At 61.8% G+C, this 16638-nt stretch overlaps 1 protein-coding gene across 1 annotated transcript in view; it reads right to left on the bottom strand.

Moving 5' to 3' along the window:
- RBFOX3 (RNA binding fox-1 homolog 3) overlaps positions 1-16638 on the bottom strand; it is a 307062-nt gene that overhangs the window by 128603 nt on the left and 161821 nt on the right. The window contains exon 3 of the mRNA XM_039859861.1: positions 10205-10306. The gene's annotated coding sequence lies outside the window, so the exon portion shown is untranslated. The remainder of the gene's footprint in view (positions 1-10204; positions 10307-16638) is intronic.

Raw genomic sequence — 16638 nt, 5'->3', positions numbered from 1 at the left:
AAACACTGTAAATTAACCTGCAGCCCCATCTCCGTACCAGAACGACGGAGCGTGGCACGGAGAGGACCGGCTGCCGCGGACCCAACACGCGGCCTGGCCGGGCGGGCGGGGGCAAAGTCAGCGACTGAGGGTCGTGTCTCGGAAGGGGCTGGCTGGGGAGAGGAGCTGGTGGCCGGGAGAATGAGCTGCTTGCAGAGGAAGGCAGAGGAGAGCGGGCCGGCCTGCTGGAAACACCTGTGGACTCAGGGGACACTGTGCGCCGACCAAAATCCTTGGAACCGTCGCTGGGCAGCCTGAGTGCCCTGCTCAGGTCGGGCGGGACGCTCCGGGAGACCACGCTGTCCCAGCAGCGTCCTGGGCCCAGTGACCCATGCCGTCTGCCCAAGCGAACCCCAGAGGCTTCGCTGCAGTTGGGGGGCAGCTTTCTGAACCCCAGCTCAGGGCACAGTCCGGCCAATGTTCCCCTTGGGGGAGGGAGCCTAGGAAGGACAGCCTGACAGCAAATATGCACACGACCCAGATTTCAGGATCTGTGGTGACAATGAGGTGCCACAGAGGAAACTGGGGTAGCCCCGGGAGGCCTCAGAGCAGTCCGGCTGCGCTGACCCCTGGCTTGGCCCTCCGGCCCTGAGAGGCGGGCAGCACCGCGGGCCCCAACGTCCCTGTCCACCAAGCCCCTGACAGCTGTCCCCGGTCCCTGGCTCCAGGCTGCCTGCAAAACAGTGTCAGGGGAAGGTCTCTATCCCCGTCCTCAGCAAAGCCGAGGGCTCAGCTCCCGGAAACTGAGTAGGGGGACAAGGCCCCCGATGCCCAGCCGTTAGCATCGCCCTAGTCTCGTGGGAGGCTCAGGTGCCCGCTGTGTAACAGCGGTTCCCTCGAGGTGGAGTCTGGAGTCAGGGATCCCACGGGAGGAGCGGCCATCAGGGAAATAAACAGCCCTCAGCCTGAACACGGACGCATCAACATGGGCACAACCCATTAATTGGATCATTGATGTTGAGCTAGCGGGTCCAGGGACTTTGCTGAGACAAATACATCGGAAAGGGAGCTGATGGGGACGACGGAATGACATTAATTCAGAGGCTGTCGCACTGGGCTGCGATTTTATTTGCTTCCTGAGACAGTGCTGACCAAATGCTCTACGGCTTATCACTGACCCAGGCAGTTCTTAAGTGGGCTTGGGGGAGCAAAGGGACGGGGTCGGGACACGGAGCGGTGGGGCGGGGGGCGCGTTCCCACGAACCCCAACCATGGAGAAGCGTCACCGCCTGTGCGGGCTGAATACAGTGCGGGAGCATTTCCCTGCCACGCTTTCCCCGGGGGGATTCGCTGATGCATTTCCTTTTTAGAAAAAAGTTCTTTTCTGCTCTCGGGAGCTTAATTTCCTTCGGAATGAAAAACGACGAGAGTGAACTGGACCAGCGGCCTAGACGCAGCCCGAGCCGCTGGCTCCATGGGCTTCGTGTTTACCCAGCTGAAGCCGGCTGGGGACGAGCAGGGTGTGGGGGGCGGGAGGGTTCCTGCGCGAGGAGTGGGTGCGGGGTGGGGGCAGGGCGTGAGGGGCCATGTCTGCTGGGGGCTCGTGCGCACACGGCCCTGGCCGCCTGGACCCCGCCTGGACCCCTCGGGAGGCGACGGCACATGCAAGTTGGCCTGACCTTCTCAGCCTCCCAGCCCCCCTCTGCCCCCTGCCCTGCTCCCGCCTGGCACGTGACCACACGCTTTTTCTCACATCCAGCCCGTCTCCGGGCCTCCAGCGAACAGCTGCATGGCCGAAAGCAAAATGAGAAAGGTCTTCAGGTGTCCGCCAGCCTCCCGGGAGGACTGAGGGTAAACAAATACTCGCAAAGCAGGGAGAAGTGACAGGTGCAAAGCTGGGCCCGTCTGTCATTCCGAAGAAAGTCCTACGATCTCGGCTCTCTCCCCACCTTTCTTCCCCAGCTTCCAGCTGACCCCCTGTTGCTGCCCCTTCATCCTCCCATTCACCGCCGCTTGTGTGGCCTGACTCCTGGCCCTCGTTCTGGTCCAATTGTATGTGTAACAAGACTTCCCACGACGGCAAAATGTGACAGGTCCTCATGATGGTAGCCCGGCTCACGGAGGCCGATCCTAAGGCCTCCATCTGCTTCTGTACCCCCCGCCCCCCCCAGCACCCGTCCGTCGACTCCTCTCGCCCTTGGGTTCGTGTCATGAGGGCTCATGTCCCGGCATGCCAGATGTTGTTATTGTCATGATAGTCTGTCCCCATGCCGTCATTGTGTCCCTTGGGTTCTACGCCCCTGCCACTGTGTCCCTTGGGCTCATCCCCACGCCCCTGTCACTGTGTCCCTTGGGCTCTGTCCCCACGCCCGTCATCCTGGCCTGTGCTCTGCTGCACGATCTTATTCACCGCCACGTTCCAGCTCCCTTAGATACAACGAACCTCGATCGACGTATCCGACCCAACACCTTCCCTGACGTCAGCGATCGGAGAGGGGACGGGAGAGGCAGAGTGTCCCAGGCGGAAGGAGTACTTGAGGAAAACATGAGTCCTGAAATAACCAGCACGAACTGGGACCCGAGCTGTCCGGCCGTGACCACCGAGGGAGAGCCACAGGCAGAGGGCTGGGAGGGTGTGCGGACAGCCAGCGAAATCGATCACACTCCTTCCTGTCACCCACACGTGTGGGACACGACGCCAGGACCCCGTACCTCTAGCCTCCTGCCCCGTCCCGCTCCCCGAGGAAACCTCAGAGGCACAGAAAGGGCATCGCACTTCCCTGAAGGCCTGGCATGGCGTCCCTGCCCACCGTGGAGTCTCGAGCCCACGGTGGTGCTTTCTACGTGGCCACCGCAGGGCCCACGGCTTTGTCACTTCAAGGCTGAGAAGCAGATGGCAAACGGATGGACGAGAGAGTAGGGTGTTCTCGAAAACCGATCCTGTTTCTGTTCTGGAGATTAGTACATGCCGGGACCAGCTCTGCTGACCACTGGGCACTGGGACCCAGTGGCCTGGCCGACCCTCGGCAGCCATCGCAGAAGGCGAACACCCAAGCCCCTTGCACCAGGCCTGGCCCGGGCGCTTTGCCATCCAGAGCTGAGGCCCCCGACTGACCTCCCATTTTGCAGGTCAGCTGAGGTCCCTCCCATTGAACCCACGGTCCGCTGCCTCCTCCCTTTCAGTGCTAGCGACAGCTGAGGGGCTGTCCTTCCCACGTGCCACTTTAACCCCCTGGCCCAGCTCCGTGGCTCAGGGGACCTCCGGGACCACCCCCCACCCCGCCCCGGAAACCACCTTTACGGCTGCTCTAGCTTAGCCTCTGGTTCGGAGCTTTGCCCAGAAAGAGGCGCATTTTATCTTTGTGTGTCGGCATTCGTGTAAAAAGGGGATAGTTCAGCTCTAAGTGTAATGAGTTGGAAGAACAGCTCTCCGGTGGCTCCCTCAGGAAAACGCGGCATCGATGACATCGATTGCTGAAAGTGACTAATAACGCCGGGCTGGGGGTGGCCGGAGCCTGCGCCAGCTCTGCCTCCAGACGCCGTGCAAGGAGGGCGGGCTCCTGGCTCTGAACGCTCGCACCCCCAGCAGGCGAGGCCCCGGAGGAGCTCAGCCGGAGCGCTGAGTGGAAGCGGCAGAGCCCATGGGCGCCCGGACCCTGAGGTCAGGTGGGGTATGAGCCTCGGTTTCCGCATCTGGATCCTCACACTGTGCCAGTACCACAGGCTCCCTGTGGGGACGCAGCTACACGGCCCACGGGCAGGTCCTAACCTCCTGCCTGGCACGTGGGGAGCGGTTCAGTACCCGCTGGTCATCAAAAGGCTTATTCTTGAAAGGGTCGAGGGAGGGACTCCAGGCCCAAGCACTCAGCAAATAGCATCCGAGGCTGACGCAATGACGCTCGCCAAGAGCCTTCTGCGGTCAGGTACACAAACGATGCTGAGGATTAAGGTTTACCCAAATCAGAGGAGCTATAGTTTTTGACTAGGCAGGTGAATAAGCTTAGGCTATGCGCATCTCATCTGCTTCCGGAGGCTTCTTCTCTGTGCTTGATGCCTGGTGGATGGAGAGGCTCTGCCATACACGCTAAATCAATTCTGTGCCCTCGGCTCTGGTCACTGCCCCTGACACTGCTGGCCAGCTTCTCCCAGAAGCAGCCAGTGCGCCGGACAGGAGGCCTCGCCGGGGTGGGGCAGGCTCTTTAGCTGGTAGTTCAGCTCAGCCCACACAGCTTCCTGCCTTTCTAGAAGGATTCACTTGCCTACCTTCTCCTCATGCTCCCCGGCCCTCTCCTGAGACTTCTGGAGAGGAAAAGCGAATTAAAATGAAGGGCTGAGGGCCGGGGGCGAGAAGGACCACAATAAAATGCCAGCCCGCAGTGGGGGAGGAGAGCTCTTCAGCTGGCCCCAAATGAGCCTTTGTGTTTTAAAATTAATAGCATAAATGTCGGCTCTGACGGCCGGGGCAATAAAGCTTCCGGTCACTGCAGCGCCCTCTGTGGGGTCGTCTTGTCTCGTGTGTGCCCTGGGCAGAGGCACAGCGCTAAGGCTCTCTCCGCGGTGCCACGCTTTGGGTTCCGGGGTAACTCTATCGGTTGAGTCGGAGTGTGGGGGGGAAGAAGGTTGCTGTGGGGCTGCGTGAGGCCGGCTGGCCGCACGGACCTGCCATCGCATGCGGGAGGGGCCCGCAGCAGCTGCGTCCAGTGGGAACGTACTGACGTGCCCTGCAGATGCAGACCCCTCCAGGCAGGGGCAACGGGCCCGTGGGCAGACCCCAGAGCCCTGCGCCCTCAGTACACGCCCCCCAACCCAGGAGTCCCTGATGGCATCGGGGGCAGGACCTGCAGAGCGGGGACAGCTTCCTGCTCTGGGAGGCAGGGCCGAACTCCAGTGTTCTCGAGGTCCCCTTCGATCTCTGTCCTCAGGGACGGGTGGCCGTGTGGGAGAGTCCCTGCAATCGCGGACACACAGGAACACAGTCCTCCCCCGGCCACTCCCAGAGCCTGTCCGGATGGCCCCATGCGGCCCCTCCATGTTCAGGAGAAACAGAGGGACCTCTGCAGACCGCCTCCGAGAAACCGGGGCGGCGGGTGACGCGCTCAGCCTGATGCGAAAACCCCCGCGGAGCGAAACCTCGACTCTCTCAAGGCGCAGGTCTCGCTGCAGGGCTGGAGACACGGGCTGGACCGTAACCAGCTCCACGGCCTCACGAGACGCTGCAGCTGGGCGCTCCAGAGCCGGGCGCAGGAGCCCCATCCCCAGGCCCCCCCGACTCCTCCGTCGGAGGCTTTCACTGGCCATCAGTGTTTAGGGATTGCTCGAAATGTGACAAATCTTCCAGTAATTACACCAAGGTGACAGGGGTTTGTCTCACAGCCAAAGGAAGCCGTGAGCCCCAGACACACCGGGACGATCAGAGGACAGAATGTCATAGGCCTCTACAGGTGACGGCAAGAAGAGGCAGGGCCAGGAAGTGTGGTAGCATTTGCCACGCTGCACCTTCACTACCCGGGCCCCACGACACCGAAAGCCACCAGAGGACGCGGAGGCTGTCACCACCCCCAGCACGGCCCCAAATGGTGCCAACGGCATCGGCACATAGAAGGTGCTAACGCACATTGGTTGGAGGAAGGACTTAAATTGCTATAATGAGGATGTATTTACGCTCACACTTACACTCAGCTCCGTGCACGCGCGCACACACACATGCACACATATACACACATGTGCACACACATGCACACATGCATGCCCTCTACGCATACAGCACACGTACACAATGCACATGCGCACGCACACGCAAACACACATGCATGTTGCACACGTGCGCACACCCACATACATGGCACATGTGTGTACACACGCACACACGCACATTCACACACCTGCACACACATGCACGCACGACACATGCACAAACACACATGTGCAGTGCCCTTTAGTAGTGCACACATGCACGTGATAATGCGCAAGATGACACATGTACACATGTACAACACATGCCAGCCACACACACGCATTGACGATGCGGCACACACACAAACACATGCACGCACTCACGCACATGCACACATGCATGCCGCACACGCACACACACAATGCGCTGCCCCAGAAGTGCTGGGTGCTGCGCGGGGATCGCTGGGTGCTCTCGCTGGATGAGGGAGCGGCGGCTGCCGGGCGCGGAGCGCAGAGCCCTTTGCTTTCTCTCGTCCGCTCACGCTGCCACCAGAGACCTCCCACTGCTGAGTCCTGATTCCGCCAACGCGAAGCCGCGTTCGGGGAGAGAACCGCCCACTCCCTTTCCACCGGGGGACTAGGAAGCAAACGGACTTCATCTGGGAACCGGCCTCTCTTCGGGGAGCTAGTGTAAAAGACGAGTCCCCCCCGAAGGCCTCGCTCTGGCTTTGCATCTGGGGTTTACGCCTGCCCCTCCTCCGGCCCCTGAAGCTCACGCTGGAGCATCAGAGACGGAGGTCCCGGGAGCCTGCTCTTCCCACGGCGCAGCTATTAACGCCCTACGTTTATAGTATATTCCAGTTCTCCAGAGCCACGTGAACGTGCCGCCTCCTTGATCCTCCCCCCAGCCCCACGAGGCTGGCACGGCGGGTCTCGTCAACTCCATTTAACTAACGGGCGAGGAATCTGGGAACTCGGGGAGGCAGTGACGTGGCCAAGGTCACATGGGGGTCAGCAGGAACTGACCCAGGTCCTTGTCTGCTGTTCTTCCTTTGTTAATCTGCCGCCTTAGGACGTGACGGATGCTGGAGGACCACCTGTGGCAATGGCGTGGTCCCCAGCGAGTGAGAGGAAGGAGACGGGGCACATGCCGCAGGCTGCGGGAGTTCATCCTGGTTAGGGTTTCGGCCCCAGAGCTGTTACAGGACGAAGAATTGAAACAGAGCTGGGTGGGGCGGGCGGAGAGAGAGACGGGGAGACGAGCAGAGGGGAGAGGGGAGTCCTCAGCTTGCGTGGAGTCGGCTAGAACTCAGGAGCAGTGTCCCATTCAGTCTCACACAAGGCCACCCATCCAGCCGCCAGAACAGGCGCGCGTTCACGCTGGAGGCTGGCAGCCTGTCCCCCGCAGCCGCAGGGCAGACCGAACCCGCCTCTTCAACAAGTCGCTGCTTTTTCTCGATGGTCTCTCCACGGTCGAAGCCCCCGGGCAGAATCGGGGGCTGGAAGGGAGTTTAGCAGATCAGACCAGGCACCCAGGTCAGCAAATCCTGGCCTCGAATAGCTGTACCGGCTCCCGCGGATGCCTTCACTTCTCAGAGAAACGGCCAGATGGTGGGCGGCACAGCGAGCATCCAGCACCACGGACAGTGGCCGCAGGGGCCCTGGCCACTTGGGCCGGGCGCCGGTGACAAGGCCTCGGCTTATCGGCTTATCTTTGTCCCTAGAAGCACACGGCACCCCTGTATCACCCGGAAACAGCAGTGAGCCTCACGAAGGCTCACGTCACCGCGGATCTGCCCTCGTCAAACCTGAAACACGGCTGCTTTAGTCACTCGCTTTCCTCCGTTCTGAATAACCTCTGTTTGAATAACTTCCCGAAGTTCCGTCCGGCAGCGGGGAGAGGTTCCCGTGAAGGTGGGCGAGACTAAGACTTGCGAGGAAGAGACCCGAGGCCGGGTCACACGCCGATTTTCCGTCGAGAGAACGGCGTGCGGAAGCTTCGCTCAGAGCAGAGCTCGGCTCTGTGACCGCCTCTGTCAGACAGCGGGGGAGGGGCAGACACTGCAGGTCACGCTCGGACCTGGGGGCCTTCATGGAGGCCACGGTTTTGCCTGGCACCAGGGCTGGGGCCCGCGAGACGTGCGGACTGCAGATAAGCTCGGCCGCGTGCGTGCTCGCTAAATGCACCACGCCAGAGGTGCGTTTGGGGCAACCTTGCCCGCCCTCAGCGGACTTCCTGGACCCTGGCCGCTGGAACGTGCCAAGGGTGAGGCACAGGTGCCAGGTCTGGCTTCCTGGACCCAGATGCGTCTGTGGGGAGGTCAGGAGGAAACACGTCAATGCACAGCCTGGCCAGGTGAGCAAGGGACGGGGAGGGGGAGGCCTCGCTCTCTCTGCACGTTCCGGCCAGGAGCCAGTTCCCTTCCAGCACATGGCTTCCGGCTCAGGGCAGGGAGGGGGCTCCCCGGGGGCAATACGGGGTAAGCATCGCCGACCCCAGATCCCAGACCGTGGGGTCCGAGTGTGAGCGAGGCACGGTGCCAACGGAAGGGGCAGGAGCTGCTGGTTTACGTTTGGTTTTATAAGTTTTCCCCTGGGTTTTCGGCCATTCTCGCCCAACTCCCGCCGCCCCTCCCCCCCGCCCCCGCTGCACACAATCCCAAGGAAAACAGGGGCCCAGTGGCTGTTCAGGGCTCGGGGAGTGACTGGGCACCTCCATGCACCCGAGCCAAGAGCGTGTGAGGACGGCCACACGCCTGTGAGTGACAGTCCACTCTCAGAGTGTCGGGAAGTGCAGGGTGCACGGCATGTCTGGGGGTGCCTATCTGTCCGTGAGTGGCCGCGATCCTTTTCAGGAGTGTCGGGGGTGCATGGCATGTCTGGGGGTACTTGTCTGCGGCGGGCCGTGGAAAAGCGTGTGCATTTGTAAGTGACATTTAATGCGCGTTTTCAGGACAGAGGGGCCAGCGTCACTCCCGTTGTGAGGCCATCGCCATTCCTTCACTTTCCAGCTGCGGGGGGCTGGGGAGAGCCGAGGGGGAGTCGAGGGGCCGGAGGAGGGCAGAGGCAGAGCCGAGGTGAATTAGAGAGACTTCTGTTGCGTTTAATATCAATTCATTTCGCAGGCTGCTGACACAGCCGGATTCCACAGCTCGGGATTTATAGGGCTCCCGGCACCCAGACGCAGGAGGAGAATACAAAAGAACTTTTCAAAAAATGACCTGTCATCAGCAAAATGTTTTTAAAGTTTCCCCCCACCCCCAAAAAAAGTCACTATCGTCAATACACACGCACACGCACACACGCACGCGCACAGTCTGATCTCGGTTTTCTTGTTTGCTTCGGGCGTTTCATTACGTAACAACCACACGGATGCCAGAGTCACGCGTGCTTCATCGCTTTGTGGGCAGATTTTGCATCGGCTACACATGCGACGGTGACCGGCAAGACGGGGCTGTCAGGGAAAGGGATCCGCAGGGAGAGCGGCCCTGGGCTGCCCGGGCAGCGCCCCGGACGGTCCCACACCCAGGCTGGGCGGTGTGCTCCTAACACGGCCCCCTCGTCACGGCCCCCCGCCCCGCCCTCGTCCACCCGGCTCCCCCACCAGCTGCGGCCCTTTCCTGCCGATCCTGGCCAGTGTCTCTCTCTGTTCGTTCATTTTCTTGAAGTGCCCCAAGGCCTCCCCGCCAGTGCCTCGTCCGTCCTCCATGGAAGCTGGAGGCCCTCTGACCCGCCCGCTGGCCCGCCGGCAGGAGGAGGACCCCGTCTGGGCCCGCCGGCCACCCTCCCAAACACCTGGGACAGCGTTCGGCCCCAGGCCCTCGTGAGGGCCTGTTCTTTGGTGTTTATTAACCCGCTTTCTCAGTTGGCCTTTGAGTGAGGAGGAAACCTCAGCCGGTGCTCTTAACAGGCCGGCCGTCCTGGAAAGGGAAATGCGCCCAGCACAAGCGCCAAGCCCGGTGCAGGACTGAGCCCGCCTCAACGGGGCGCAGAGGGCGGGCCATGGGGAGCTGGGAGCCATCGGCCCAGAGCCACCAACCCGGACACCGTGGCAGAGCGTTTCACCACCTGTGCCGGAGTCGGACCCTGATGGGAAGGGACCTGGTCGTCACCGATGCTTCCGGCCCAGGTTGGACCAGGCAGGGAACGGCGAGGCAGCAGGCGGGATGCACCGCATGTAAACGAGTCCCGTGTGCGGGAGCTCAGCGAAAAGGCTGGGGGGAGATTTGAGGCAACCCAAGGACAATCGAAATTATTCACCCACGTACCTCCCCTGCCGGCTGATCAGGCTATTAACTAACTATGACGCACCTGCTGATTCGCATTGTAGTGACAGGACAGGGGCAGGACAGGTGTGAGGGGTCCAGGAACCGAGTGGCGAGACAGGTATGGGCCCCCCTCAGCTGGCGCGGCTCCCCCACACCCCTCCAGGCCTCACCCCCGGAGACGCTGGCCCAGCCTGAGAAGCCCTGGATCAGATGGCCAGCACCGGGTGGGGCAGAAAGCACACGAGAGGGCACGGGAGGGGACAGCTCGGTGGGAGGGCACGTACCTGTTTGCAGAGAGCAGCTCCCGGGCGGCTTTCCAGCCTGTGGGCCAGACGACCAGTTCGGGGGAATGCTGGCTGAGCTGCCCTCGGGCAGGTCCCACAACGCTGCACGTAAGGAAGAAAACAGAACATTTTCAGTCTCTGACAATCTTGAGTGCCGCGGGACACACACTCTCCCGCACTCCTGATCGGGGTGTCATGGGAACAGCGTCTGCACCGTGAATGAGACAGCATCACGCAAGGGAAAGCCACGAGATGCCCCCACCTCCGCCACTCTCCCGTGGCGAGACCCACAACACCGGGGTGGACGCTAGGACACGCGGGAGGGTGCCAGGAGGCGGTGGGGCCAGACGGGCAATGACCAGACTGACACCCGTCCATGACACCCAGCACGGCCCCCGCCCCTCCCTCGAGTCGGTGAAGCCTCACTGGGGATAAAGCTCAGCACCACCCCCATTTCCTGCGGGTTCAGCCGCACCCAGCTAGATTCCAGGGGTGTGGGGCTGACGAGGCAACAGGGGCTTCTGGTGGGCACAGCCCTCGAAGTTCACCCAGATGCTTAACCTCGCTCATCAAAATCCGTCAGCCCCACCACAGTCAGTGTTTGGGCCAATTCCTTAAACAAATCTCTATCGTCTACCTATCACCTGTGTCCATCATCTATCGATTATCTATGTCTATCATCTATCAATCGTCTATGTCTATCATCTATCTATCATCTATCATCTGTCATCTATGTCTATAATCCATCTAATCTATCATTTATCTACCTATCACCTATCATCTATCTATCATCTTTGTCTATCATCTGTCTATGTCTATCTATCATCTATCTAATCTATCATCTATCTGTCATCTGTCATCGATCTTACCCATCCACCCACCACTCACCCACCCTTCCATCTCCTGACAGACAGTCGTGTATACACAGGTAGGTACACAGACAGGTCCTACTGGTTCAGTTGCCAAGGACGCTGACTGATTTGGGTCCCTGCAGCTTACACTTCACGAACAGAAGCATAAATGCCTTGCCCCCCGCCCCATGCCCTGCACGGCCTGCAGCCCCCGCTCTGGGGGAGGAGCTGTGCCCTGCAGTGGCACATGGGGGTGCGGGAAGGAGGCCATGGGGGCGCCATCTGCCTGGGAACAGGGGCTGCGGCCATAAGTCAGGAACACATGGGCGCCGAGTCTCTGTAAAGTGACACCCCGGCCCGGCCCAGCCCGGGCTTCCACTTGGGCCTCTAAATCCACTTCTCGCTGTCAGAGCCACGCCCCCTGACATCGTCAGGACAGTCGTCCCCACCTCCATCCCCCACTCCCATGCCCCCTCCCCTTCCCCCTCCTGCCTGTCGCTTCTCACATCTGATGATGTATCAATAACTGCACAGCAAAACACCAGTTCGCAGCGTTGCTGTACTGTAACTAATCGTTTTGGAATCGATTCGCAGGGTTGGGTGTGTGCAGCGAGGTGGGGCCGCGTCCCCAAAGCCACCGCAGCCCGAGAATTAGGCACACCAGGAAGAATGTAGGCAGACAACAGAGAGGGCAGGAAGGGGGGGAGGGGAGCCGAGGAAAATGCAGGTTTTCAGGTTTTCTACAAGAAGCGGCTTGGAGAGCCTCTGCCACAGACAGGGGAGAGCGGGGTCATCCTCAGCGGGGCTGGGCGAGGCCGCCAAGGGACCAGGCCTGAGTGCGGACGGCGGATGGCTCTCAGGTGACAGAACCCTTCCTGAGATGGGGACATGGCCCCCGTTACATGTGGCACACTTGGCTCAGGCCAGGGGGTCCCTCGCTCCTCCGGGCACAGGGGTCTTGCATACCTAAGACATCACTGGCCTCAGGAGCCATTCTGGGGCTGTGGCCGGGTCTCCCACGGGCCGGAGCACGCACAAGGCTGCGGCGGGAGGCTCGGGCCGGAGGCTCGGGATGGGACGGTCTCTCGGACCCTTCTGCCGTGCCGTGATCCACCAACCCTCCCAGTGATCCAGAGGGAAAGGAGGCTCAACACCCCCCTGGGGGGCCTGCCCCAAGCGGCACGTCCGCACGCTGGCTGCGCTCGGATGCCATCAGGGCCTCTGGTTCCCGAGCCCGGCTTGGGGCTGTCACACTGTGCCCCCCTGGCTAGGCTCAGCCAGTGCTGACTCGGTCTCCCCATCCGCAGTGCGAACCCTCACAAGGCTCCGTGTGGGCGGCGTCATCAATGGGGGCACAGCAGGCTGGGCTGGGGGCAGCCGGACCCCACGTCGGGGCTTGTTTAGCGAGGTGACAGAGAGGGGACAGGGGACCCAGACGCTTCCCAAGCACAAGTCCCAAGACAGCAGAGTGGGCCCAGTGCACTGGGTTCCACACATCATTCATTCATTCACTCACTCATTCGTTCAGCCATCACAGCCTGGGCCCGTTTCCCCCCCCTCTTATCGGCCTGGGTCTTCACCCCAGACGTCCGGGTGTGGGAGGGGACAGACATGACAGGCCCAGTAACACCCTCGGGGCGGGGGGTGGGAGCGGGGGCTGGACTGGAGCTAGAGTGTGAAGTGCCGACCACCGGGCCTGGGGTCTGCCGTTCTGGCGCTTGCCCAGAGCCGCTGCTTCCGCAGGAAATCCTCGGCCCCCGCGGGACGGCTTCCCCCTGGGGAGGACGTGCTCAAGCTCGTGAGATACTCCCCCAGCCCAGGGGCTCCCCTGCCCCCAAACACGAGTGTCTCTAGCCGCCGAAGAGAGGCAGCTGCTCGTCCTCACTTGCACCCCACTCACTGTCAGGGGGTCTGGTCCTGCCAGGGGCAGCGAGGGGTCCGCCCCAGCTGCGGGCTGCTCGGCATTTCAGCCACGAGGTCACGGTCACTCACAAGTGGGCACAGGAAGTGGGGACCCGACAGGGGAGTCCAGACATCAGCGAATGTTTTTTTCTTTTTCTTTTTTACAAAGCAGGATGGTTTCACGTTTTGCCCTAAATCTTCACGGGGCACCGGCCACCTCCCCGAGGGCAAGAAAAAAGAGAGCCGGAACCGGGGATGCCCAGAAGTCAGCAGAACCCCGTCTCTGGCCACGAACAGAGGAAGGCGCACAGAAACGGGGGTAAAGCAAGCGGCCACCCGTCAGCTCTCCTCTGGCACAATGGCCAAGACCGGCCACCTCGGTGTCGGTGGGGACGGTGGAGCACGGACAGTCCGACGTGGTGCAGAGCTGTCATCCAGGCCTGGGATGTCCCGAGAGCCAGCCGCTCACAGCCGGGGCACGACGTCTCCAGTGAGCCGGAGCCCAAGCGCCAGGAGCAGGCGGGGACACCCGCAGGCGGCTTTCTCAGGGAGCAGGATAAGGGGAAAGGGAGGGTCCCTAAGACAGATCTCTACAGGGCAGATGCAAGGAGTGGGCGGGAATGCAGGGAGGAGCCGCGGGAAGCTGTCGCAGGTGCACCTCAGAAGACAGATGAGGGTCGGCGGTGCACGGTTACAGGTGCGCGAACGCTTTCTCGAGGGACGAGGCTCAGGTCCCCAGGTTGATGCTCAGAGCGGCCTGGGGGCGGCAGAGGAGGCAGAACACGTTCACTTTGTTTTACCTTAATTATCCACACTCTCCAAAAATTGTTTTTGGGACGAGCATGGCTACACTGTAAGCCCGTCGGGGGAGCAAGAGACTGTGATGACCCGCACGTGGCCGCGGGGCGGGCGGCGTGGTGGTTGATGCGCGGCGGCTCGACAGACTCTCGCTGGCGGGTGACCTGGATGGCCGACTAGACGAGGGACACAGGCAGCCGCGTGCGGCGGGAAGGAGCCACGCCTGCCCCGCCACACGCAGCATTTACAGGACAACAACCCCGTCTACAGCTGTGTCCTCCGATGCCTGCCGAGCGGACCGGAAGCGGACACTGTCCACCGGCCGCAGGACACCGGCCGGAGCCAGACTCTCAGCCTCTGGACTCGAGACCACTGGTGTCTCCGAGGACTCGGGGCTGCTCCCACCTTCCTCCCCCTAGAAAATGCAAGCACAGCGCCCCAGTCCCCTGGGCAAAGCTTCCCCACAAAGAGTGGGCGCCAGGAAGCTCTGGGCGCTGACCGCCCCTCCCCCCCATAAGCCAACGTCTTCAGGCAGAGAGGGAGCCTAGAGCCTGCCGTGAACGGCCGCCTCTGCCCATCCTCCCAGTGGGGGAGATGGCAGCCCGGGAGGGTGGGCTGCGGGGCCGGGCCTGTGCGTTAGGGGGCTGAGTCCTAGCTGCCTCCCAATGGGTTTGCGGGCGTGCTGGGGACCTGGCCCTCCGGGGCCGGCACTGGTCAGGACGACCTCCCCTGAGACCTGCTGCCGGCTGGACTGTACTTCCACGTACGTCCCGTCCCCCATGGGGGCCTCGCGGTGGGCAGACGTGTGCCGGCTCTGGCTCTGCCCACACGGGGTCACACCTCCAGTGCTGCCAGCTAACAGAAGCCGCACGATCGAGTTCCAGGCCATCGCTCGAGGAGAGGGACCTCTCTGTGGTCGACGACAACAGCTTCCAACCAATTAAAATACGCCCGGCGTGTCTGCGGGCGGCCGCGTGCCCGCCGCCCCGGAGGTCGCTGAGGGCCCACGTGCGCCACGAGCAAGACGCACGAAACGTTGACGGAGTCGCTTCGACGCCACGCTGAGGGCATCGTGCAAATGAGGCCACACGGAAGGGGCTGGGGGAGAAGCCTCCCGAGCTAACCCTGGAGGAAGCGTCTAAAAACGAGATGGCACTGAACGCAGTTCACTCCGCAGGGGCCGGGTCTGTTGGCAGAGCTGGGGGGGCCTGCAGAGGAGGAAGCGATTCCATTTCCGATAGTTCCCTCTGCTGCTGTGCGCCCTGCTGCTGGCACCAGACTCTGCCAGGACCGCCAGCGCCCACGGAGCAGGCTGGCAGAACCGGGGCAGAATTCGCCAAGTAAAAACTGGAGAGGGCTGGGGGGTGCAGAACAGATGAGGGGAAGGGGGTGCTTTAGCGCCGGTAGAGGGTCTGTGGGGGTCCTAGGGCTGAGAAGGAGGCCGTGGCTGTGCAGTGGGTTCACAGCTGTCCGGCAGCTGCTCTGAGTTCTGCTGGGTCCCATTTCGGGGAGATCAGCTGTCACTCGTGAAACAAATGGGTAAGGTTCAGGGAATGCCACCCAGGGCCTGGGCTGGGGAGCAGGTGGAGCCTGGTGAGCAGACTCCAGTGAGCCGCGTGGCCCAGCGTACACTCGGGGAGACCTAGCCTGGGCCGCCCCGCAGGGCCGAGGCTGGGGCTGCTGCCTTGTTCCCAGCCAGGGCCGTCTGCGGTCACGGTTCTGCCCAGCACAGTCGAAGGGTCTTCGAAAAGCGAGAAGGGGAAAAGGAGTCACCAGGCCAAACACAAACTCGGGAACTCAGCTTGGCGAGCTGGGCCAAGCAGCCGTGGGGCCCTGCCTCGTGCACCCCGAACCCCAAGGCCACCACGGCCCTGGTCCCCGCACACCTGCTCCCGCAAGCTCACCTCACAGCTGGAGTAACAAACCCTGCTCCGGCTAGGGTCAAATAAAATGACCAGATGCCCCGTTCGATCTGAAATTTCAGATAAACAGCAAAAGATGGTTCACAATTCTGAGTGTAAGCACAGAGCACGAACATTTGGGATTACTTACACTAACGATGACTCATCGTTTGCCCGAAATGAGAATTTAACCAGGCATCCTGTACTTTTACTTGGCAATCCCAGCTTCTAAGTGTCTGAGTGCCCAGCCTGCACACACACACATCCTACCGCATAGATGCACACACATGTGCAGGGCACGCACACAAAAGGGGCTAACAGTTCGCAGGACCGATGGGGTGCCTGGCTCTCCCCTCTGCTCTCTCCCTGAACCCCCATCCAGCCACGCCCGCTGCCTCCACCGTCATTCAGGCAAGGGGACCGGGGCTCGGGACTGTCACATGTTCCAGGCCGCCCCGTCAGCAGCCTGGCAGGAAGCGCAGACCAGGTCTGCAGTCTGTCCACAGAGCCAGACCGAACGCACCCCATTTCAGACGTTTATTTCCAAACAAAGCGGCCGTGAGGAAGTTGCTACTGATTCCGCATCAGGTCAGTGGACCACGCTGGAGGCGCAGGCTCGAACGCACCCCGACCTCGGAACGGGCACAGCGAGAACGGAGTGAGGCCGTGCTCACGGCTCGCCCGGGCCACGTGTGCAGGCGAGCGCGCCTGGCTTCCAGTCAGAGGGCTGGGGTCCTCCCGGCCAGCGAGGCCTGAGCAACCATGGGAGGCAACGCTGCTGCGTCCGGCAGAGCATTCTAGAAAAGGGCATTTTTCTGCCCTGGACACCCAGGAGGGAACAAGACTTGTGCCTTCTTGGGTCGAGGAGGTAGAACTCTCCCTTATCAACTAGTTGCTTCCTAGGTAGCTGGTTGGTGGTTTAGGCGCTTTGTGGTTAGAATCACAATGCTCGTCACCCTCTGCCGACATCCACCCGCCCGGA

Source organism: Pteropus medius, unplaced genomic scaffold (genome assembly GCF_902729225.1).
Source record: "Pteropus medius unplaced genomic scaffold, Ma_sr-lr_union100, whole genome shotgun sequence".
Lineage (NCBI taxonomy): Eukaryota > Metazoa > Chordata > Mammalia > Chiroptera > Pteropodidae > Pteropus > Pteropus medius.
The sequence above is the reverse complement of the archived record's forward strand: the minus strand, read 5'-3'. Positions and strand labels throughout refer to the sequence as shown.